The following is a 21,633-nucleotide window of genomic DNA, read 5'->3' on the forward strand; positions in this document are numbered from 1 at the left end:
GGGTAGATAACTTCCAGAAGGATACTATTTTGTATTTTTCAGCATTTAGTTTTAGTCCATGGCTCTAACACAAATTATTTATCTCTGTCAGCGTGTTCTGGAGAACATTAGTGTTGGTGGGAGATTCTTTGACTGCTGCTGTTTTGTAATTGTCTGCAAATTTGGTCAGCCAGAGGCCCTTGACATGGGCCTTGACTTCAGAGAAGTAAATGCCAACTAGCAGCGGTCCAAGTACCAATCACTGAGGGACTCCACTTGTGATTGTCCTCTTTCTAAAGGTGGACTCCCCAGTTCTAACTTCCTGGGTCTGTATGTGAGCCAGCTGGCTATCCACTGGGTGACATAAACATTTATACATAAACTCTTGAGTTTGTCAACAATGACCGAGTGGGATATTTTGTCAAATGCCTTGGCCAGGTCAAGGTAGGAAATACAAACCATTTTGCTCTCCTTACATCAAATGATGCTGCAGTACAAACATAAAATAATTGAATTCAACAACTGGCTCAGTAAATGGTTTCTTTCAAAGGAGTCCACTGTGTGTCATATGGAGGGAGATGGTGAACCATCTTGCCTGCTTCACTAGAGCTGGTTGCACCTCTCTCTCCCCACAGCTTCATCACATTAGCATTCTGTATCACTTTTATTTTATTTTGTTTTTATTTATTTATTTATTTTTTAGGAAGAGTAAGCCTACTACATCTTCCAATTTAAATAAATTCCAGTCAGCACAATATCAGCATGGCATTGTTCAATGTTAGAAACCTGAACAAAAAGTTGCCTGCACTAGAAGCCCTCATGAGCCTTAAAGTCATCCACATTTATAAAGTTACTGAAATGTGGTTCCAATCCAGTAAAGTGCTCCCTGTGTACTTTGGTTTAAAGCTTACCATTCATTTAGACCCTCCTCTGAGGATTATTGTGCACCTAGAGAAGGAGTATCTGAATTTGTTCACAAAACACATCACCTCACATTTAATTGTGCAAGACAATGACCTTGAACCCCTACATATTCTAGTATGTATAAGTAAATCCACTGATCATGTAACTACAAACTATGGAAACTCATCTATGTACTCCACAGTGTATGACACCTATCTGACCTATAAGTCCCTGAATGTTAAATCTAGCACACTCCTTATAAGTAATTATAATTACCCATCCATAAATTGGAAAGCAAGTTCTACAAACAATAAGCATGCACAATGGATCCTGGACTTTGTCAATGAAAACTGTCCCAAACAGATAGTATCTTCCTCAACTAGAGTTGCAAAATCTCTTCAGTTTAGTGGTGCAAAATCTCTTCAGTTTAGTGCTTACAAATGTAACCCAAGTGTACTTTACATCTTCTTTCACTTCATCGCTTGTTAAGTCAGACCAGCATGCTGTCATATTTGCCTTAAGAATCCAGCCCCCGATGTGCCCAAAACCAAGCATCGTCAGGGGTGTCACCAAGGCTAATCTTTGCAATTAGACAATAACCTAATGAGTTTTAAGTGTTCTCCAGCCCAAGAGAGAGACACTCATAACTAAAACTGCTGCTTATACCACTAATTGTCTCTGCCACCTGAATTCCTGTATAGAGGCACTGCTCCCATCCACTGGAAATACAATGCTAACTTTCAAAACAAGGCCATGTGGTGGTCCCCTGCTATTAATAAACTCTACAACAAGAGAAAAAAAAAACTGTTGGACCTAAAAATAAACTTAAAGCACCCTATACTTAAATGTCATCAAAAGGGTACACAAACAGCTAAGGAAAAAAATTAAAGCCCACAAGGCAAAATATAAACAAAACATTGATACAGTATCCAAGGACAACTATAAAGTATTCTTCAACTGTGTTAAGAATGTAAGGTGCAATATTTAGCAATGCACTGGGTTTATATCTAATGGCATATCTCACTCATACTCTGAGGAATTCACAAATGTACTAGCAGACAAGTTTAACTTAGAGTTCACCCCTCTTCTTCCACCACCAAATTTCCCCTCACACATCTAGGCAGCACAACTTCCTGTTATTACCCCTGAGCAAGTTCTTGAATCTACGAATACTAGCTGTATGGGTCCAATGAGATATCAAGTTGTTTCCTTGTTAGTATGAAGCACTGCCTCACCAACTCCCCATCAACCTACTTAACCTTAGGTTGTCCACGGGATAAGTACACAAGGCCAGGAAAACTGCAATTGTGGTATCCCTCCATAAAAGTGGCCTTACATCCAACTTGGGAACAAGAGACCAATTAGCCATGGTAGTATCATTTGTAAAATAATGTAATGTATAATGATGGAATTTATAAATAAGAATACTGGTAGCTTACAAGCTCCGGAACCACATTAATTTGGATTTATAAAAAGCAGATTCTACTTACTTTACCTGGTAGATTTCAAGAAACTCAGAGGCACTTGATGAAGGTAAATTTTATACACTGCCTACCTAGATCTGAGGAAGGCCTTTGGTATTATTCCTCATTCTGGGATTATAGAAAAACAATCACGGTTGAATATAAACCCAATACAGAACCTAATGGATAGTGAACTGGCTTACAAACAGAGCCTACACTATCAAGGGTGGTTGTACAAATTTCACTAAAAGTTTTGTTGCCAGTGGCATCCTCTAGGGTTTTGAGCTGAAGCCTCTAATCTTTGGCAGCTACTTTGCTGATGTCAAAACTAACATCAGGGGCCTGTTTATTGATGACTGCAAACTTGAAACAAGAGCCTTAACTAGGGAAGGGCAAAAGGGGGTCAGGTGCAAGATATTAGGGAGTGCAATTTGCTCACTGTGTTCATAACAGTAGCAAGGAGCTTGCTATAGTTTTTTGGTCTCCTATGAGTACATATATTTGTTTGCTACTAATCTTGAGGTAGTGGGGGCACCAGATGACTTAATTATGCCTCTCCTTGGCACAGTCATCATGTGAAGATACTCATATCCTATGAAAGTAGAGGTAATCCAGACGGCTCAAGTGAAGTCTGGTATCCCACCTGTAACCCAGATGATGACAGGACTAAGAAGAAATAAAGTATAGAGGATTAGTATAGATAAAATCACTTTATCTAGCAGATATAGGAAACTCTCTCTCTGATACCCTCCCTGTCGGAGGAATAAAGAAGCCTTGTTGAAGTTTCCAGTAGTTTATTCAGTTCAGTGTAGGTAACAAAAACACTCGTCCATCTATTACTGTTAGCTACCCCCATCTAGTACTGTTAGCTCAACTCCACTAATTGACATCAGTTAATTAGTGGGGGGAGCTGAGAAACAGCATTACTTTTTTATTTAGAACTATCTGTATTTAGCTGAAGTATTCATGTGCCCTGCTTGCTCTGAATATCACTCATCTCTGGCTGCATTTTTCCCCTCCCACCCTTCCAGTTCTTGTGTTCTTAAATTTGGTGGCTTTTGAGCTACCCACCCCTACTACAAATCTCATTTTGGACACTCCTCCCAGTCCCATCTCATCAGCTCATTCTCAGCCTTGAATTATCTTGCTTCCTCCCTTCCCACTTAACCTAAAAAAATTGCACTCATCTGCTCTTACTGTATTTGTGTTTCTTCCTACTTTATTTTGCTTTTGCTGCTTGTTCTTAAAAGTGTTCAATTGCATTTATTCTGCTGCATTTATTACTGCTTGGTAGTAACCTGATTAAATTGTAGCTGTTATTCTAAGCCTTCTGGTTTAAGCATCTGGCCTTCAGACCAGTTGTTTTACATTAGGAAAGTTTGTAGTCTACACTTTTGTGGCAGGAGAGGTAGCTTACATCCTTCTAAGTTGGGAATTGGTGGTTGAAGGCTTAGTGTATCTGTTATTCTAAAAGTGTCTTAGTTCTAGTTTAAGTACTTGAGCTTCGGGCAAGTTATTTTGCATTAAGAAGGTTTGTGGTCTACACTCTTGTGGGAAGAGGGGTAGATTCTGCCCTTCTGAGCTGGGAATTGCTGGTTGAAGGCTTATTGTGCCTGCTCATTTGAACTGTTTCTTTCTGAAATTGGTGCACCTTGTTTGCTGTAGCTTAGACTAGATTTAGAACTGCTGATTCTAGCTCTGTTTGTATAACTTGAGCATTAATCCAGGCCATCTTTTTGGAGAGGGTTCCCCTGCACCCTAGTGACAGGAGTGTGCAGTTAGAACTCGTCTGATTGAAGGTTGCTGGAACAGGCCTAAGTTTTGAGCTTTTTTATTGTTTAACTGGTTAATTTGTTTAAATCAGTTTGCTCTTGTTTGCTGATGTTATATTTAAGTGTGTATCTGTTCTCCTGTGTTAAATTGACTTATACAGAGTTTAAATATCTTTTGCATAGTCTGGTTACATGTTTTGCTATATCCAGATCTGTTTGTGTGATTTCTGTGTTTCCTCTTACACCATCCTGTGTTGGCTGGGGTATGCCTGCACTTAGTGGAAGTAAGTGAACTGGTTGGAACTGGTCTGGCATAGGGTGTTTAGCCAAGAGCTCAGGGACAAGGGTTGATTGGTCAGTTCCACTGTTTCTATTTTACTTTTGTTTTTGTGGTATTTAAACCCCACATTTGTGCGGGTTTGTGCTTGTTTGCCTGTAGAGCACCACTGCTGTGCTGTTTTAACCATTTGCGAAGTATCTCAGCTGCATTGTTTTCCCTTACTAGCACTCCTGTGTAACTGAGGCTCTCACTTGCAGCTACTGTATTGATTTTATCTAGCTTTACTCACACCTTAAGAACTTAGAATCCTTGCTGTCTCAGTCATAAGCCGGTACATCTGGCACTGAGAACTGAGAAGGTTGTCTGCACAAACACTACAAACACCACACCTCTAACACCACCCACACCTGTACAGCACACTCCTACATATGTGGAGGTTGTCAACAAAAACATAAACAAAAGAGACCTACCAAGCAAACACATACACATACACACACACGCACATCACAACCCACAGCACCAAGCATCACACATAGTACACACGCCTGTGTTTCACAGTCTCTAATTCCCAGCCACAATCCCAACATAGTAGTCATAGGAGACTCTATCATGAGACACACAGATGCGCCCCTTACCAGGCTAGACAAGGAAAATGTCATGGTAAGTTGCTTGTCAAGTACTAGAATCCACCATATCATGCATACACTCTGGTCTCTTAACAACAGGTTCTGTTATGACTCTGTCATAGTCCATGCTGATGTGAATGACTTGAGACATACCTCTCTGGACTATATGAAGAGAGACATGATTAATCTTGCTGAATATGTGTCCCAGGCAGGTATGACCCTAGCCTTTAGCAGCATCCTACCGTCACCCAGAATGATGCCTCAATACAAACAGAAAATGATTGACTTTAACAATTGGCTTAGTTTCTGGTGTCATTAAAAAGGGGATCCAGTACCTGACAGCCTGGGAGGACATGACTGGCAGACCACAATGCTTTGCCAAAGATGGCCTTCATCTGTCTCCCCTGGGCTTCAGGCTTCTGGCAAAGACTCTTGCCTCCCTCATAGTGCCTTTTTAGGCAAAGTCATGAGCACAAAATTACCAACATCAAAAATTCTTCTAAATGAAATTTAAAGGTCATGCTGCTAAACAATAGGAGTCTTAGCATGAAACTGCACTCATTGCAAACATTTCTTGCCCTGGAAGATGCTGACATTTGTGCAGTCACTGACACCTGGTTCAAAGCTGTGGAGAGCACCTCAGCCTTAACAGGTTACTCATCCTACCATACTTTCAGACCCCACATGGAAGGCTATGAAGCCAAAGGAGGTGGAGTTTCAATATTTCTCAAAGACATACACACCTCCAGGCTGGTCAGATGGTATGATGCACTGGAGACATTCCAAGTGCAGTTAACTGTTGACAAAACACCTATTCAAATCATAGCTAGCTACAGACCCCCAATCATGACTCTGGATGCCCACTCCACCTATCTGGACTTACTTGAATCAGTCAAGATTCAACCCTCTACCCTGACCCTGGGTAACTTTAGCTAACCAACCATAGAGTGGAAGACCTATTCTAGCCCAAGCATGAATACCCAGAGATTCCTCGACTTCGTCAATGCCATTGCATTGGATCAGCTGGTTGACACCCCTTCAAGAGGTGAAAATATCCTGGACCTGGTACTAACCAACATGAGTAGCCACTGTACCACCCCTACAGTGTCATCCTCCTTGCTAGGACCTGACCATAAATCAATCACTTTTGAAGTCACCATCTCCCCTGACCCCCCCCCCCCCCCGTCAGGGTTAAACAAAAAAACTTATCCAAACCTGACAATAAATCTCCTGACAGCAGATATAAGCAGCTTCACAGCCAGCATGTCTTCAGTTGGAACTCACACTAATGTCCAGGACTACACCAAAAAACTATATGAACACCTACATAGCTGTATGGACTCCTCAGTACTTGATAGGACTAAATTATCTTCCTCAAGGAAGAGTAAACCTGCCTGGTGGACAGCAGCAATAAACACATTCTATAATAAAAGGAAAACAAAATTGCTGTCCAGGACCAAGAAGAAGCAGGTGTCAAGTTGGAAGCAATCTCTCCTTTGTCTGAGCAAGGAAACAGGGTCACTGGTGAAATCCTCTAAGGCTAACTTCGAGTCCAAATTGGCAACATCCACTAAGGACAATCATAAGGCCTTCCTCACGTACATCCACAATCTGAAATGTAATACCCAAATCTGCTATGAACTGGTGGTCAATAACACCACACCCACAAATGCCGTAGATATAGCCAACCTGCTGGCAGACAGGTTCAGTGAAAACTTCACCCCACTGATCCCCTCATCAGTAAACCAGGACATCCCCAACACCTGCCTCCTCCCCTCATCACCAGGGAGCAGGTGTTTAATGCCCTCTCAAAGGCAAAAAAATAGTCTCCATGGGACCCGACAACAACCCTGGCTGCATCCTACATGAACTTAGGCATGAACTCTCAGCTGCATTAGGCTCCCTATTCAACTAAACCCTGAGCAACAGCTTCATCCCAGCTGAATGGAGGACAGCCAGTGTCATTCCTCTACACAAAGGTGGAGAGTCCACTGACCCAGGCAGTTATAGGCCCATCACCTTAACTAGCCTGATCTGCAAGGCCATGGAACGCATTATCATGGACCTTATAAACAAGGACATTGGTGACCTTCAAACGCTTTACCCCACATAGTTTGTTTTTGTCAAAGGGAGACCATGCCTGTTAAACTTGATTGACGTCTTTGAAACAGTCACCAAAGCATGGACGAGAGGAAGACGGTGCACACTGCCTACCTTGACCTAGCCAATGCCTTCAACACTATTCCCCACTCAGGCATAATAGATAAACTCTCCCAGCTAGGCATGTATGTAACCTGATGGGTAGCTAACTGGCTCACTGATAGAACCCACTCAGTCAAAATAGGGGAAGCCACCTCTAGTAGTAGACCCGTAATGAGCAGTGTACCCCAAGGATAAATCTTGGGGCCTCTATTGTTTGGGATATACTTTTCTGAGATGCAAGCCAAAACCAGTGGTCTGTGGCTGACCAAGTGTGCAATTGACTGCAAGCTGGGCACTGTCTTAAATTCCCCTAGTGATGCAAACATGCTCCAAGAGGGCCTTACCCAAACTAATGACTGGTGCCAGAAGCATGTCCTCAAATTGAATGCCAAGAAATGCATCATTATACCCTTTAGGAAAAATGGAGTCCCCACTAATTATCACATTAATAACAATGTACTAAGCATGCAATCAGTCACGAGGGAATTGGGTACCCAGGTTGATAGCAACCTGACTTTTGATCACCATGTTGCCTCCATTGCACGGAATGCTTTCTACATGGCCCACTTCATAAGTAAGGGTATTTCATCCAGAAACAAGGAGGTCATTGCATCCCTGTACTCCTCCCTTATCAGACCCATTATCGAGTATAGTGCCCTTTTGGCATATACCTTGCCAAGCACATGCAGCAGCTGGAGAGACCACAAAGGTTCCTGACCAGGAAAATCCAGGGTCTCAAACACCTATCCTATACAGATAGGCTAAAAGCCCTGCCCCCCAACTCAGTTTTGTACAGAATGCTCAAAGGTGATCTGTGTCTGGGATACAAGGCCATCTCAAACCCACCCTTGATAGAGTTGCTGCATATCCATAAGTTGAACTCCACTTGCACAATGCACAATCAAGGCCTCAACCTGGTCTGTGACATTAATAGAACTTGTTGGCGGGATAGATTTGTGTCCCAAAGATTCCCCCAACTATGGAATAGACTCCCGGTCCATGTTAAGCAGAGTACCTCTCTAGCCCTCTTTATGAGGAACCTAGACGACTGGATAGGAAACAAAATACACCCCTGGGATCCCACCTGTGTCCCTGCTGGACAGGGGAAACAGGTGCTGAAATTGTGGGAACATGGCAAAATTCTTGGCTAGGCTTATAAGGGTCTCCAGGCCAATAGCCTAGTATCATCCTATGAACCCATGAACCTATGAGCAACCTTGCACCTATCACATAAATGACCACTCCCATCAAACTAGATACTGTAATCATAGATCTGGTCATCTATACAGACAATGGACTCTCCTTTGACTACTACAAGTTGATTTTTATTAGGAAATCTTTCTACCCAACCCATCCACTTACTAAAGGTATACCCACTGGGTGAAAAGAAGTTTTTGTCCATCTTTACATCTCCTTTATCAGGCCTGTGAAGCCAGGGGTTGTACCAGGCTAAAAGAAAAGCAGTTGTGAAGCCAAGAGTAATGTCAGGTTAAATGAAACAGAATGTGTTTTTTTCTCTCTCTCTGTCTTTCCCTCTCTATATTCATCTGTAGTGTGTTATTCTTATGGCAGGAATGTGAAGCTTTATTTTTCAGAATGTCAAGGGAAAGGAGATGCTTGTGAAATATGTTGAATCTCTAGAAATATTGCCACCTCTTGTTAATGCAACAAGATGAAAGATCAGAGGGATGTAACTGCTACAGTGATGCATCGCTAAGATGCCCAGTGGGAGTCAGGATTCAGGGAAAGCAGATTTGGATTCATATTGGCTTTAGTCACCACAGCAAGTAAAATATCTTGTTTTACCCATCCACAGGATGATGATATCATGAATACTGGAGGCAGGAAAAAAGGACATGAAGTAGTTGATGTTGATATTGTCTTGGTTATGAGGAATCATCTGCAAGTATTCTTTATCTAGGGTCAGCCAGGGAACTTAGATAGCTGCAGCTTATTTTTTTTTCTGTTTGCAACCTATTCTATTTTTATTGCCTTTGTTCTTCTCTGTGCGTGCCAACCTACATATATTTTACTTTGTATGTGCACTATTTTATTTATCATTTAACTCAAGTTCATTTATTTACCTTTCAGCTCTTGTGGCTAGTATTTATTTATGATAAGTATATTTATTTCTGGTTGTTTATCTGACAAGTGAATAATCATTAATTACACTGTTAGGTAGCAAGCTATATGTCACACATCTTCCATGAAACTGCTTAGGCCTTCCACTGGTAAAAGAGATATTAATTGGTGTAGTCCATATTTGGCTTGATTTTAGAGTAATCAGTGGGTAGAAATTTCTAAGTTACTTTAGAGTGGTAATAGAACTACAACTCCAGGAAGAAAGTTATGGGGGACTGAAGAATGTTGACAGCTTTCCCTGGGAATTGTGTGTGTGTGTGTGCTACTGTTTGCATGCACATGTGTGTGCATTACTGTTTGCGCGCACGTGTGTGTGTGTGCGCGCGCACGCATGTGTGTGTGTGTGCGCATGCGTGTGAAAATAATACTTTCTGTGAAAGGCAGTTACCAGAGATAAAGTGGCAGTGGAAAGCACTGGTTGACAGAGAGAATGGTAAAAGACTCACCTCTCTAAGTGGCCTGGGTGTAGGGGTTGGAATCCCATACCCAAGACAACAATACATATAATGTTATTTATAAACTATCTACGAAAATAGACTTGTGTATACTTTCTTGCTATTACTTCACACTTGTTTTACATTTGTGAGATTAAAACCCCATTGGTGCCAGTCGAGCATCATATTTGGTGGCAGTGGTTAAAGTACCCCTCCACAATGCCCATACTCAAATATAATTCCTTCCCTTGCATGTACTATCCAGACATATCATTCAGCCTGAAAAATCAAAATGCTTACATACCAACTAAAAAAATCTCAATATTTCCTTACAAAGAAATTTTCAGGTATGAGTTCACTAAGTTACACAGACTGATTAAAAGTCCACTCTTTCTTCTCTGTCTCTCCAGACATCTGGGTGGCCTATAAGGCAGCAAATGAACCTGTCCTGTTTGATCTTTTACACGTTCATAAAACAGGTAGTACAACACATACCCGCTCTAGGAACCTAAACCTACATCAAAACATAAACAGAACCAGATGGTGGGAATCACTATCTCTGCCAGAGAATCATTTACCTATGGAATGCACTTCCTGTCTGTGTCAAACAAAGCAGCACATAATTTTCTACAAAAATAAAAAAAACTCAGTGAGTGGATGGGGATTTGTAAATTTGCCCCTGACCTCATCCCCTCCCCATCTCTTATATCTATGGGAGCGAGTAATGGGAATTACAATGATTAGGTTGACAATGCTCCTCAGGATTGATTTGCTATTAACTACCAATGAATCTCTATCAAAAAATGTCACACTGCCCTCCCAAGATCATCTTCCTTCAGCTACACCAAAACAATATGCTAGATTAGCTTTTAGAAAACAGTGCCCCAGTGAAGCCAAACTGAATGGATTTATATGACCTGAAAGCAAAAAGCCAGTAGCACTTTTATCTATGTTACAAATATAGAGTGGTGAAAGGCTGGAAGGATGCTGCCATGACATGCTGAGTAGCAGGACTATGATATACCAGTGCTGGCACTGTTTGTTGGAAAGGTGGTATGTGCATCATTAAGTAACAAATACATTTAAGCATGGGTGAGCAAGAGAGATCTCCAGATGGGAGACTGATGATTCCAGCAACATCGTCTATAACTTGCCGCATACAGAATGAGAAAGTAGATAACACCGGAGTGCTACCAGATGCACAAACTTAATTACCTCAGTAGATATGTAGACTTAGATTTTGGATTTAATATTATCATATGCATTTTATCCATGGAATTCTCTATTTTTTTAACTCTTTTGTTTGGATTTTATATCAGAATGTACATCTCAAAAATACACAGAAGGCATAGTAGAATGTACCCTAAATATATTGTTAAAGACAATCATCTAACTTGTCACTAAGCACCCCCTCCCAAAAAAAAATGAGTTTGTTATAAATGCAGTCAATCAATCCTTACCACCACCAGAAAATAACTTTATTCCTATGTTGTTACAAGACTCCCTTCTATTTACCATCTGAGGTGACTTATACAGTCCTTCCCCAAACTGTTACATGTTAGCTTTAGTGTTTGCTTTATAGTCATAATAACAGACCACATAATATTAACACTACCTCAGTGTTGGGTTATTTAAGCAGTTAAGGATCTTTTCATTAATGTGAATCCATGAACAGTTTACACTTTTCTGTATTGCTTCATAATTAACAAATTGAATGCAAACCTAAAAACACAATGTGATGATCCTTTTTATATGTGCAATGTGGGACCAGTAAAGCTAGTTCAGAGAACAGTTTCATAAAATACCAGATAAAAAATAGCTTTGTTTAACCTTATCTGACTATAGTAGTCTTAAAAATAATTATTTGCTGAAGCTCAAACCTGTATGAAAACCTGGCTCGTATTATGAACACTAAACAAAGAGAAAAAGTATGACCAAATAGAGCCATGTCCTAAGAAATTAGTAAAAAGAGAAAGATGTCATTTGCAAGGAGTCTGAAAAATCTGACGTCCAAATTTGGGAGTGATGCCAGGATTTGGGAGATGCAGACTGTAAAGAAAGCAACAGACTGCAGTGCTGTCATTCTTCTCTCCTAGAGGGGTGAGGCAGGCGCTTCTTATCTGGTAAGCAATGATGATTTGCTGTGTTTGGTCTTTCTCAAAGTTTTTATGTCCATAAAGCATGAGTGGGCTTGCATCTACTCAGATTTTTATCTGTTAAGATCTGTATCTGACTCTAATGGCAATGCTGTCATACAGAGTTTATTATGTTTCTTACAGAGATAGAATACATGCATTCAACTGGTTAGTTATAGTATATTGTTCTGTCTCACCCTTTTAAAAAAGTCATGAGAAATGCTTTTTATGAGAATACATTGCAAATGATTATCAACTACTTAACTGATATGAGATGTGCCAGCACCTAGAGTACTGACAGTTGGATTTTGACAAAATAAAAAAGAAGAAAAAATGTTTTTTAATCACTGCATGCCTACCATTATCATTCTAAGTACGAGGTTGCTGGTCAGGAAAATTGGAATTTCAGAGCTCAGTAACCGTGGTTGACAAAATCCTGAATCTAACATTACAGGTAGCATTTTTCAGTCAAGCAAGTGTCCTGCAATTAGCTCAAATAATTTTTCTTTTAGGCTATTCGGATACCACTCATGTGTGGGTAATGCAGAAGCTACCCATAACCAGCGAGGTTTACCCACAATGCCAAGTCTGGGTTGACAGTTTTTGCCAGGAATAGGAAAAGCATGCATCAAACATGATTCAGGGCTGATTATCTGTGCTATGCAGCAGAGTTGTTTTCAGATGATTTCTGCTCCAAGTTCCAGTATTGATGAGAACACAACCATGTAGTAATCAAGCTGTGTAATCAATTAGTTATGTACTCACCATAACGTCAGATGTATGTGGTCCACCTCGCCTACATTCGTAACTGATGGGTTCGGAGCCGAGAATCAGCTCCAACTTGGCCGCTATTTACTAGCTCGAAGTCTCTGACTGGCTGGGCTAGCCCTAGTATCCCAAGATGCACCACGCCCAAACCCCCAGATCTTGTTTGCCAACAATATAACAGGGTGACATACACAACCTCCTAGAAATAACACAAGCAGGAAGAGAGAAAAATTAACATCCTCGGAAGGGTCTAAGAACATAATCTCCTCCAAGTCCAACAGGTCGGGGGACGGTGGGCGGGTACGTAAGAATGTAGGCGAGATGGACCACATACATCTGACGTTATGGTGAGTACATAACTAATTGATGTAATGTGGTCCTATCTCGCCACATTCTTAACTGATGGGACAGCGTCCCTAGCACCTACATTCTGGGAGGCTCACTGACAATACTCCTGAGCACCGTGGAACCAAAGCAGGCCCGGTCTCTAGACACCACATCAAGGTTGTAATGAGAAACAAAGGTGTGCGGAGAGGACCAGGTGGCCGCAGCACAGATGTCATCCAAGGAGAGCCTAGCATGATAAGCTACTGATGCAGCCATAGCCCTGGTAGAATGAGCCTTAACTGGGAAAGGTAAATCTCTGTCTGCTAATGCGTAAGTAAAGGAGATACAGTCCTTAATCCATTTAGCAATAGTACCTTTAGTCACAGGGCTACCATTCTTGTTCTCTGAAAAGGACACAAACAACTGATCCGATTTCCTGTGGGGTTGTGTCCTGTGCAAATAAAACCTTAGTTGTCTATGAATATCCAACTGGTGGAATTTGAATTCTGCTTCAGTTGAAACGTTTGGAAAGAAAACTGGTAACTCAATGGATTGGTGAAGACAAAGGGTAGAAGATACCTTAGGAAGGAAGGAGGGGTTGAGTCTCAAGGAAACCCTCTCCTTATGGAAGACCAAATAAGGGGGTTTTATGGAAAGGGCCTGAAGCTCTGATACCCTCTTGGCTGAAGTAATGGCGACCAGAAAGGCTGTCTTCCAAGACAAATATTTTAATTCACAAGTGTCAGCCGGTTCAAAGGTGGTAGAAGTTAAGGTTTGAAGCACCAAGCTTAAATTCCAAGGTAAAACTGGTTGTGACAATGGCGGACGGAGTAACCAGGCTCTTTTCAGGAAGGCTTTACAGAGTTTATGGCCCATAAGGGAAGGCTCATGTGAGACGTGAAAGTTAGAAATGGCCGCCAGCTGTACCTTAATAGTGGAGGTAGCGGAACCCTGTTTGAAGAGCATAGGCAAAAAATTAAATACCGCCGACAAGGGGGCTGTGAAGGGATCTAGATTGTGTGCTTCAGCCCAGATAGCAAATAGTTTCCATTTGCTAGAGTATAGTTTTTCTGGTAGACGACTTGTGGGAGGATGACAGAATATGCAACACCTCAGGTGAAAAGGAATGTAGTCTAACTAAGGATGGAAGTGGAGCAGCCAAGCTGTCAACCTGAGGGTTCGTAGGGATGGATGGAACTGACCCAACTGATGAGTCAATAGGTCTGGTGCTGGTTCCAGAGTCCAAGGGCCGTCCACTGTATACTTCTGAAGAAAGGGGAACCAAACTTGACGAGGCCAGTATGGTGCGATAAGAATCATCTTGCTTCCCAAGGAAGTTGCCTTCTGAATCACTCTTGATAATAGAGGGAACGGAGGGAAGGCATAGAGCAGACCTGGGGGCCAATCGTGGACTAGAGCATCCCTGGGTGGCTCCCCCAGGGGGGGGATCAGAGTGAAGTATCTGCTGCACTTGGCATTGAGGGGGCTGGCAAACAGGTCGCAGCAAGGTTGACCCCACCTGGAGAAGATCTGAGTTGCAACTCAGTTGTTCAAGGACCACTCATGAGGCATCAGAATAGCTCTGCTTAGCCTGTCTGCTATCACATTGGACTTCCCCGGAATGTGCATTGCTACTAGAAAGCGTTGGGAAGACACCGCCCAGTTCCACACTCTCATGGCCTCACTGCAAAGGGGATAGGACCTGGTTCCACCCTGCTTGTTTAGGTACCACACAACTGACATGCTGTCAGAAAGAACAGCAATCGTCCCCTTGGGAAGAGAGCTCTGAAGTGCTTGCAACGCTAGAAGCACTGCTCTCATTTCCAGGACATTGATGTGCAAATGTACCTCATGATCTTGCCATGTGCCTTGGACTGTTCTGCCCAGATAATGGCCACCCCAGGGGGGTCAGAGGTCTCCCTATGTCTAGATTGGATGACTGAAGCCACCAACGTAGGTCTTGTCGGCATTGTTCCGTGATGAGAATGGGATAAGACAGAGGAAACTCCTGAAAGGACCACTGGACCGAGACCAGCCACTGGAGGATCCGCATATGTAGCCTGGCTAGCGGTACTAGCATGATGGTAGCCACCATGGACCCTAGTAGTTGAAGAGCAAGTCTGACTTGGACTTTCTTGAGGGGTAGTAAGGCTAACACTTGAGCCTGTAGCACTTTGATTCTTTCTGTTGGAAAAAAGGCTCTCATTTGGACTGAGTCTAGCTCTGCACCGATAAATGCAACATGCTGTGATGGCCACAACGCAGATTTTTCCCAGTTGAAGGTAATCCCTAGGTATTGGCCCAATGTGATGGTAGCCCTCATGGCTTGAATGAGTAGATGCCTGGAGGGGGCAGTGAGAAGCCAGTCATCCAGATAAGGAAAAACCTGGAATCCTTGACGTGTCAAGTGAGCTCTCACCACTGCTAAGCATTTGGTAAACACCCTGGGGGCTGTGGTGAGACCAAAAGGCAGAGCACGAAACTGGTAGTGACTGGCTCCCAGCTGGAAGCGTAGGTGACTCCTGGATGCCTTGTTTATCTTGATGTGGTAATAGGCATCCTTGAGATCAATGGAGCACATCCATACTCCTTTTTCCAATAAGGGGAAAATGGACTGAAGAGTGGCCATTCGGAACTTGGACTTCAGTACAAATCGGTTTAAATGGCTGAGGTCCAGAATGTGCCTCAGGTCCCCTGTCCTTTTTGGTACCAAAAATAATCTTGAGTAATAAATCTTCAGATAATGGTAAAAACAGGAACACCTTGTATATATCCTTGGATTTTATTCAACCAAAAGCAGACAAGCGAAAACCAATCCACAAAAAGGTACACGCCAGGAGAAACTGCATTAACGCTCTTGAAACACTGCGTTTTCGTTTACCAGATGCACTTCATCAGATAAAAGCCACTGTCTACCCAGTCCTTTTATACCTTAATAAATTAGATAATTAGCATCAATCACAGTAATTAAGTTCAAGTCCCAACGTTTAAAGCATTTTAAAGCAGAATAATGCCATTAAAAACAATTAAGAATACATATAACAGATGTAAAGAACATCCTTTTAAAACTTTAATTTAAAAAATCATATGGAATTCATTTATGTAGAACTTGTGAATATAAAATATCAATAAAATTAAATTATTTTAAAATCTTTCAATAGTAAAATTAATACACACTAAAGTAAAATGATAAAGATTGCCATCCAGTGGTCATTTGTAGTTATTGCACCTCTTTCCATTCAAATAATTACTATAGAAATATATAAAAGTAATAAATTAATAATTTATAAAGCATAAAAGAGACCTTGGAAATCAAACTTCCCCATATTCAAATGTATGAAATCATTTAAAACTATATATTGGAATAATATATCATTTAAAATTAAAAATCCAAAAAATATATGTGTATATTTCATTACAGTTTAGCTGCTCGCAGCTTTAGAAGGGGTAGGATACTAGTGTGTTCATTAAGTCCTGGTGCATTGTATGCTTCTAGGGTCACTTGCCACCAAAGTTCCCTATACTCCAGTCTTTCTTCCCACGGTCCTCCTCTAATATATCTTTCAGTATGCTCAATAACAGAAAATATAAAGCTAGCTTCTTTACATGTTAATATGTTAATAACATATAAGTTCATGATCCAATCTGGTCTGAGGGGACTGGTTGGATGATTCCTTTTTCCAGCAGCTTCGAAACCTCTAGCGCTGCTTGATCCCTTTGACTGGGTGGAACATCTGGGATTTTTCTGGATAGGGGAGGGAGTGTAAGAAAGGGAATGGTGTAACCTCCGGTAATTATTCGGAGCACCCATTGATCCTGAGTGATACTTTCCCAGGCTTGAGGATGCCTTGAAAAACGGCCCTCGACTGGCTCCGGAGTAGCACAGTCGGGCAGTCCCTCAGGGACGTTGGTAGGAGGATCCCTGAAAGGATTCACGGTCTCCTGAGTTGCGGGAGCCTCCTCCGCCTCTAGGGCAGCGCCTTCCAGAGTAATTCCCCCCTCCTCTGCCCCTGGAGGGGGGGTCACCATGATCGGCGGGGAAAGACTTCTGAGATTTCCTGAACCACATCTTGCCTCCCCTCCGTGTCTTGGGATAAGGCCTAGAGGGAGGCAAGAAACGGGCCCCTACGGCAGACAAAGTCTTACCCTCCTGCTCACATCTGGTGAGAGTGTCTTTCACTTTGGGATCAAAGAGGGAGGACCCATCGAAGGGGGTGTCCGTGAAGGAAGACTTGAAGGCTTCCGCGAAGTGACACAGGTGCATCCAGGCTTGCCTCCTGAGAGCTACGCCTGAGCTAGCTGCCCTAACCGCCCCTTTGGCTGCATAGGATATGAGCCTCATGGACGAATTGACAATAGAGGAAAGGGTAGACAGCTGGGCATTGACAGTCTGATTCAGCGCCTCAGGCAAGTTACCCGACAGGGTATCTCCCAATTCCTTAAGAAGATCTCTTTGGAGTCTAGTGAAGTGGCAAAGATAGTTCAATGACTGCAAAGTAAAGGTCGCTGAAGACAGAGTACGCTTCCCATACCGATCCATACTCCTGGACTCCTTGTTAGGAGGATGAATGGAAGTAGAAGCTTCTGCAACTTCTTGCTGAGTGGCAGACGCCACCACCATGGCATCTACAGGAACTCCTTTAGTTAGGAACTCTTTCTCCAGGGGTGCCGATGGAAACTTGTTTGGGTGGCTGGGCACAGGTTCCACGGAGTCAGGGTGTTCCCACACCCTTCAACAAATAAGGTCTAACAATTCGTCGAAGGGCAGAGAAACCCAGGAGGCAGAAGTTCGGGCTCCGAAGGCTTTGAGGAGGACCGACTCATCCACAGATGGGGATTTAGAAGGCCAGTCACCTCTCTGCCTTAAAATCTCCAGAATATCAGAGAAAGAGACCTCATTGGAGGGTGACTTAGGGGACCCCTCTGCGTCATCGAGGTCGGTATCAGAAGTGATGGACTCATTTGGGGAGTCAACGTGCTTCCTCTTGCACGACTTCTTTCTGGGAGGCTCCTCAGGCGAGGAATCTGAAGGGTCCTCAGAAGGCTGGGGACCATGCAGGGAAGTATCCTCAGGCCTTTGAGCCCCGCTGTCCATTGATAAGGGGGCGTCAGAGGCTCCAGCCGCAGTGCCGAGGGAAGGAGTGGCTGATTCGAGTGAAGTCACTGAAGACCTGGCCAGTGCGCTCCTCATGGCCTCGAATGTGGGTCCACCAGAATCTGAGGATCGACCCGTCTCTGAAACCACAATCGGAGAAGGGGTTCCCCTAGCCAAGGCACCAAGAGGGAGACTCGGAGCTGAGGGATGAAGCCCCGATGTATCCCCCTCGGGTCCGACCGAGGAAACCCGAGTGCCAAAACCAGAATATGGAATCGAACAGGTTGGAGCCAAGGTCAGAGCTGATAGGCTTAACCGGCGTATCAGAGCTGACCCCAAGACCCCACTCGACGCAGAACACCCCGGCTCTGATGACACAGGAGTGCATGGAGGAGGAATAGTCGGAACCGACAAGAGGGAAGGCTCCGGAGCCGACTGGGCTGGAGCGGAAAATAACCTGGCTAATACCGGCATATGAAGGAGCCTCTGCACCACCCTGTCCACATCCGAATCAGACAACCTGGAAGACTTGGAGGACACAGAAGATGGTCGAGATCTCTTACCCAGAGGATCCAAGGTTAGGCTAGGAGAAAGGCTCCGAATCGGTTCCAAGAGGATTTGGAGCCGAAGCCGGCTCCAGTGTCATAGAAACCTCCTGCAGCACCGATAACAATGGATCCAAGGAGGTCGACTCAGACACAGAAATCCCTTCCTTCGGCTCTGCAGCCAATGGAGCTGAGGAAGGAGGAGCAGTCTTCAATATTTTCTCCGATGGCTCCGATGAACCAGACGGAGCCGGAGATCTCTTTTTTGGTTTAGACTTAGACTTCCCACTAGAGGAAGATGACTCCAAAGCTTCTTCAAAGGCAGGTTTGACAAGGCCCCTGAGAATCAATTTATTTTTTCTCTCTTGAAAGACACTAGAGCTAAAAGAGTGACACACACTACAAGATTCTTGCAAATGAATAGCGCCCAAACAATACACACAGATGTCATGGCTGTCCGTAAAGGACATCTTATAAGAACATTTGGCCCACTTTTTGAAGCCAGAAGGCTTATGCTCTTTCTGATCTTTGTCTGACATGGCAATACAATAAAACACACACACAAGGTAAGGAAGGGTGGGGGAGGGACTCTAACTTGAATTTCCAACAGACTTAACAGACCGGGGGAAGGGCTAAGGCCCTCTAACTTAAATGGGCCTAGCCCATGAAAAACAAGGTTTCTACAGAAAAACTAACTAAATAAAGGAAGGGGTGCTAACTCAAAATGCCCCTACAGGTGTAACAGACACAGGAGAGGCTAAGGCCCTCTAATTTAAATGGGCCTAGCCCGCCGAAAATGCAAGGAATCCACAAAAACAAAAAACTGACTAAAAATAGTCGCAACTCACAGGATACACTGAACGTAGCTGTAAGAACAGCTTTTGACAGAAAAATAGACAGAATAAACTAAGAAAAATAGTTTAAATAAGGTACTTAGCCACAGCCAAGCTCGAGACCACGTCTGTACTCTACGAGCGGCAAACGAGATCTGAGGGTTTGGGCGTGGTGCATCTTGGGATACTAGGGCTAGCCCAGCCAATCAGAGACTTCGAGCTAGTAAATAGCGGCCGAGTCGGAGCCGATTCTCTGCTCTGAACCCATCAGTTAAGAATGTGGCAAGATAGGACCACATTACATCTACTGATTTCTCTGAATTTTCATGAATTTTCATTTTACTGTTGGTATAGCTATAAGTAAACAACATCCCCTAAGACACCAAACAAAGGAAGAAAGGAACCATTAAGCAGTTCCTCAGCTGTCCTGGTCCTGTTGTTGCTTCAATTGAAAAGAAGTAAGACAGCACGAAATCCAGTTTAAGTCCTGCATTGCTTGCCCCTGAGTAACTGCTACAAAACATATATCTTTATACCCAGCTTATTGTGCACCTAAATGTCTGCTCATCATCATCTGAATTCAGAGGATATCAAAAGGCTGTGCCAGGCCCATTAATTGAAGAAAAAGTGTACTAGTAGAGAAAATCTTCAGTTTCAAAGCCGCATGAGCTAACGCTTGATGTAAGTTCCAAGATGCAGCATTACAAATGACATTTCTAATGGCCCATTTGCAAACCCTGCAATAGAAGTTCAGTGATGAGGACAGCAGGTCCACAAAAAAAAAGTTTGGTTATTTGGATTGAGAACAGGGATGGAAGCTGACAGAAACCCTGCCATTCTTCAAAACAAAAATTTTAATCTTTCCAGGCTTAATCCTTATCTGTCTATTAATTGGTCAGGGATATTCTGCCTGGTGTGATGGACAGTATTCCATTTCAGTACTGATCATACTTCTCTTAGAGCAAGAAATCTGGACAAAGCCATAAATAAAAATGGGACAAAGGCCCAAAAATAGGGACAATTTTAAATATTGCTCTTACAAACTTATAAAGTTAACAGAATAGCAGGTTTTACATTTGCATGGATTTTCGGAATGGTATGAAGTCTGAAACTCAAATGTCTGTCATTATTTTTTAGCTTTAATCTTTAATGATTTGCTGCTAATTTGCCAGAAAAACACATTTAAAAAAAAAACAGACCAAAATTATGAGGCAAAACTCTGGACATTCTGCAAAAATGTGTACAGCTGAGAGGTATGGCTGATGCAGGTAATTCTGGTAATCTGATTGCCAGCCAAACTTACTGATGACTGCCATGCCAATTGTTACTCAACCATTCTGTCCGTTACTGACATTATCAAATAAAATGACTGCTCACAATGCACTTTGAAGACTGACAGTAGAGCAATCTGATTCCCATATGACTATAATACTATACATAGTGGAAGATTAAAAAAACACCTTTGTTGCAAAAATGCTAACCGTCTGTAACCTATTTCTAATAAAAACAGCAAAAAACTGCAAGTTAAGTCAACTACAAATTAAATAGCAACTAACAGGGTGAAAAATAAAAAAGTTTATTCAGCTATAGTTAGCACTTTCATGTTTTCCGTATTAGCTCTGAGATTTCTCCAGCTGTTTGCCAAGCTAATACTGATTATTTAATTTTCAATGAGGCCTGCTGATATTCCATCTACTGTGAAACTTCATCTGAGTTCTCAAATGTTTATCCATGTTCATAAGTTCATAAGTTTACAGGTAGGTACTAGGCTATTGGCCCTAGGGCCTATATGAGCCTAGCCAAATGGTACCCTGGCTTTTGCCACCCAAGAAAATTATTTTCCTGTGCCCCTGTCAAGCAGGGCCACAGAAGTGATCCCTAGGGTGAATTTCCTGTCTCCCATCCAATCATCAAGATTTTTCTTGAAGAGTGCTAATGAGGAGCTTTGTTTGATATAGATAGGTAGTTTGTTCCAGAGTATGGGAAGTCTCTGGGACAGGAATCTATCCCTCCAGCATGTTCTGTTTATTGTGGTGACAAGGTTTAGGTTCCTAGAGTGTGTAGCTTGGAGGGATTGGGATTTTTTTAAGAGGAGCATGTCCAACAGCTCTGGGTTTGACATAGCTTTG

The sequence above is a fragment of the Protopterus annectens genome, chromosome 3.part0, assembly GCF_019279795.1.
Source record: "Protopterus annectens isolate FY-2018-M chromosome 3.part0, PAN1.0, whole genome shotgun sequence".
Lineage (NCBI taxonomy): Eukaryota > Metazoa > Chordata > Ceratodontiformes > Protopteridae > Protopterus > Protopterus annectens.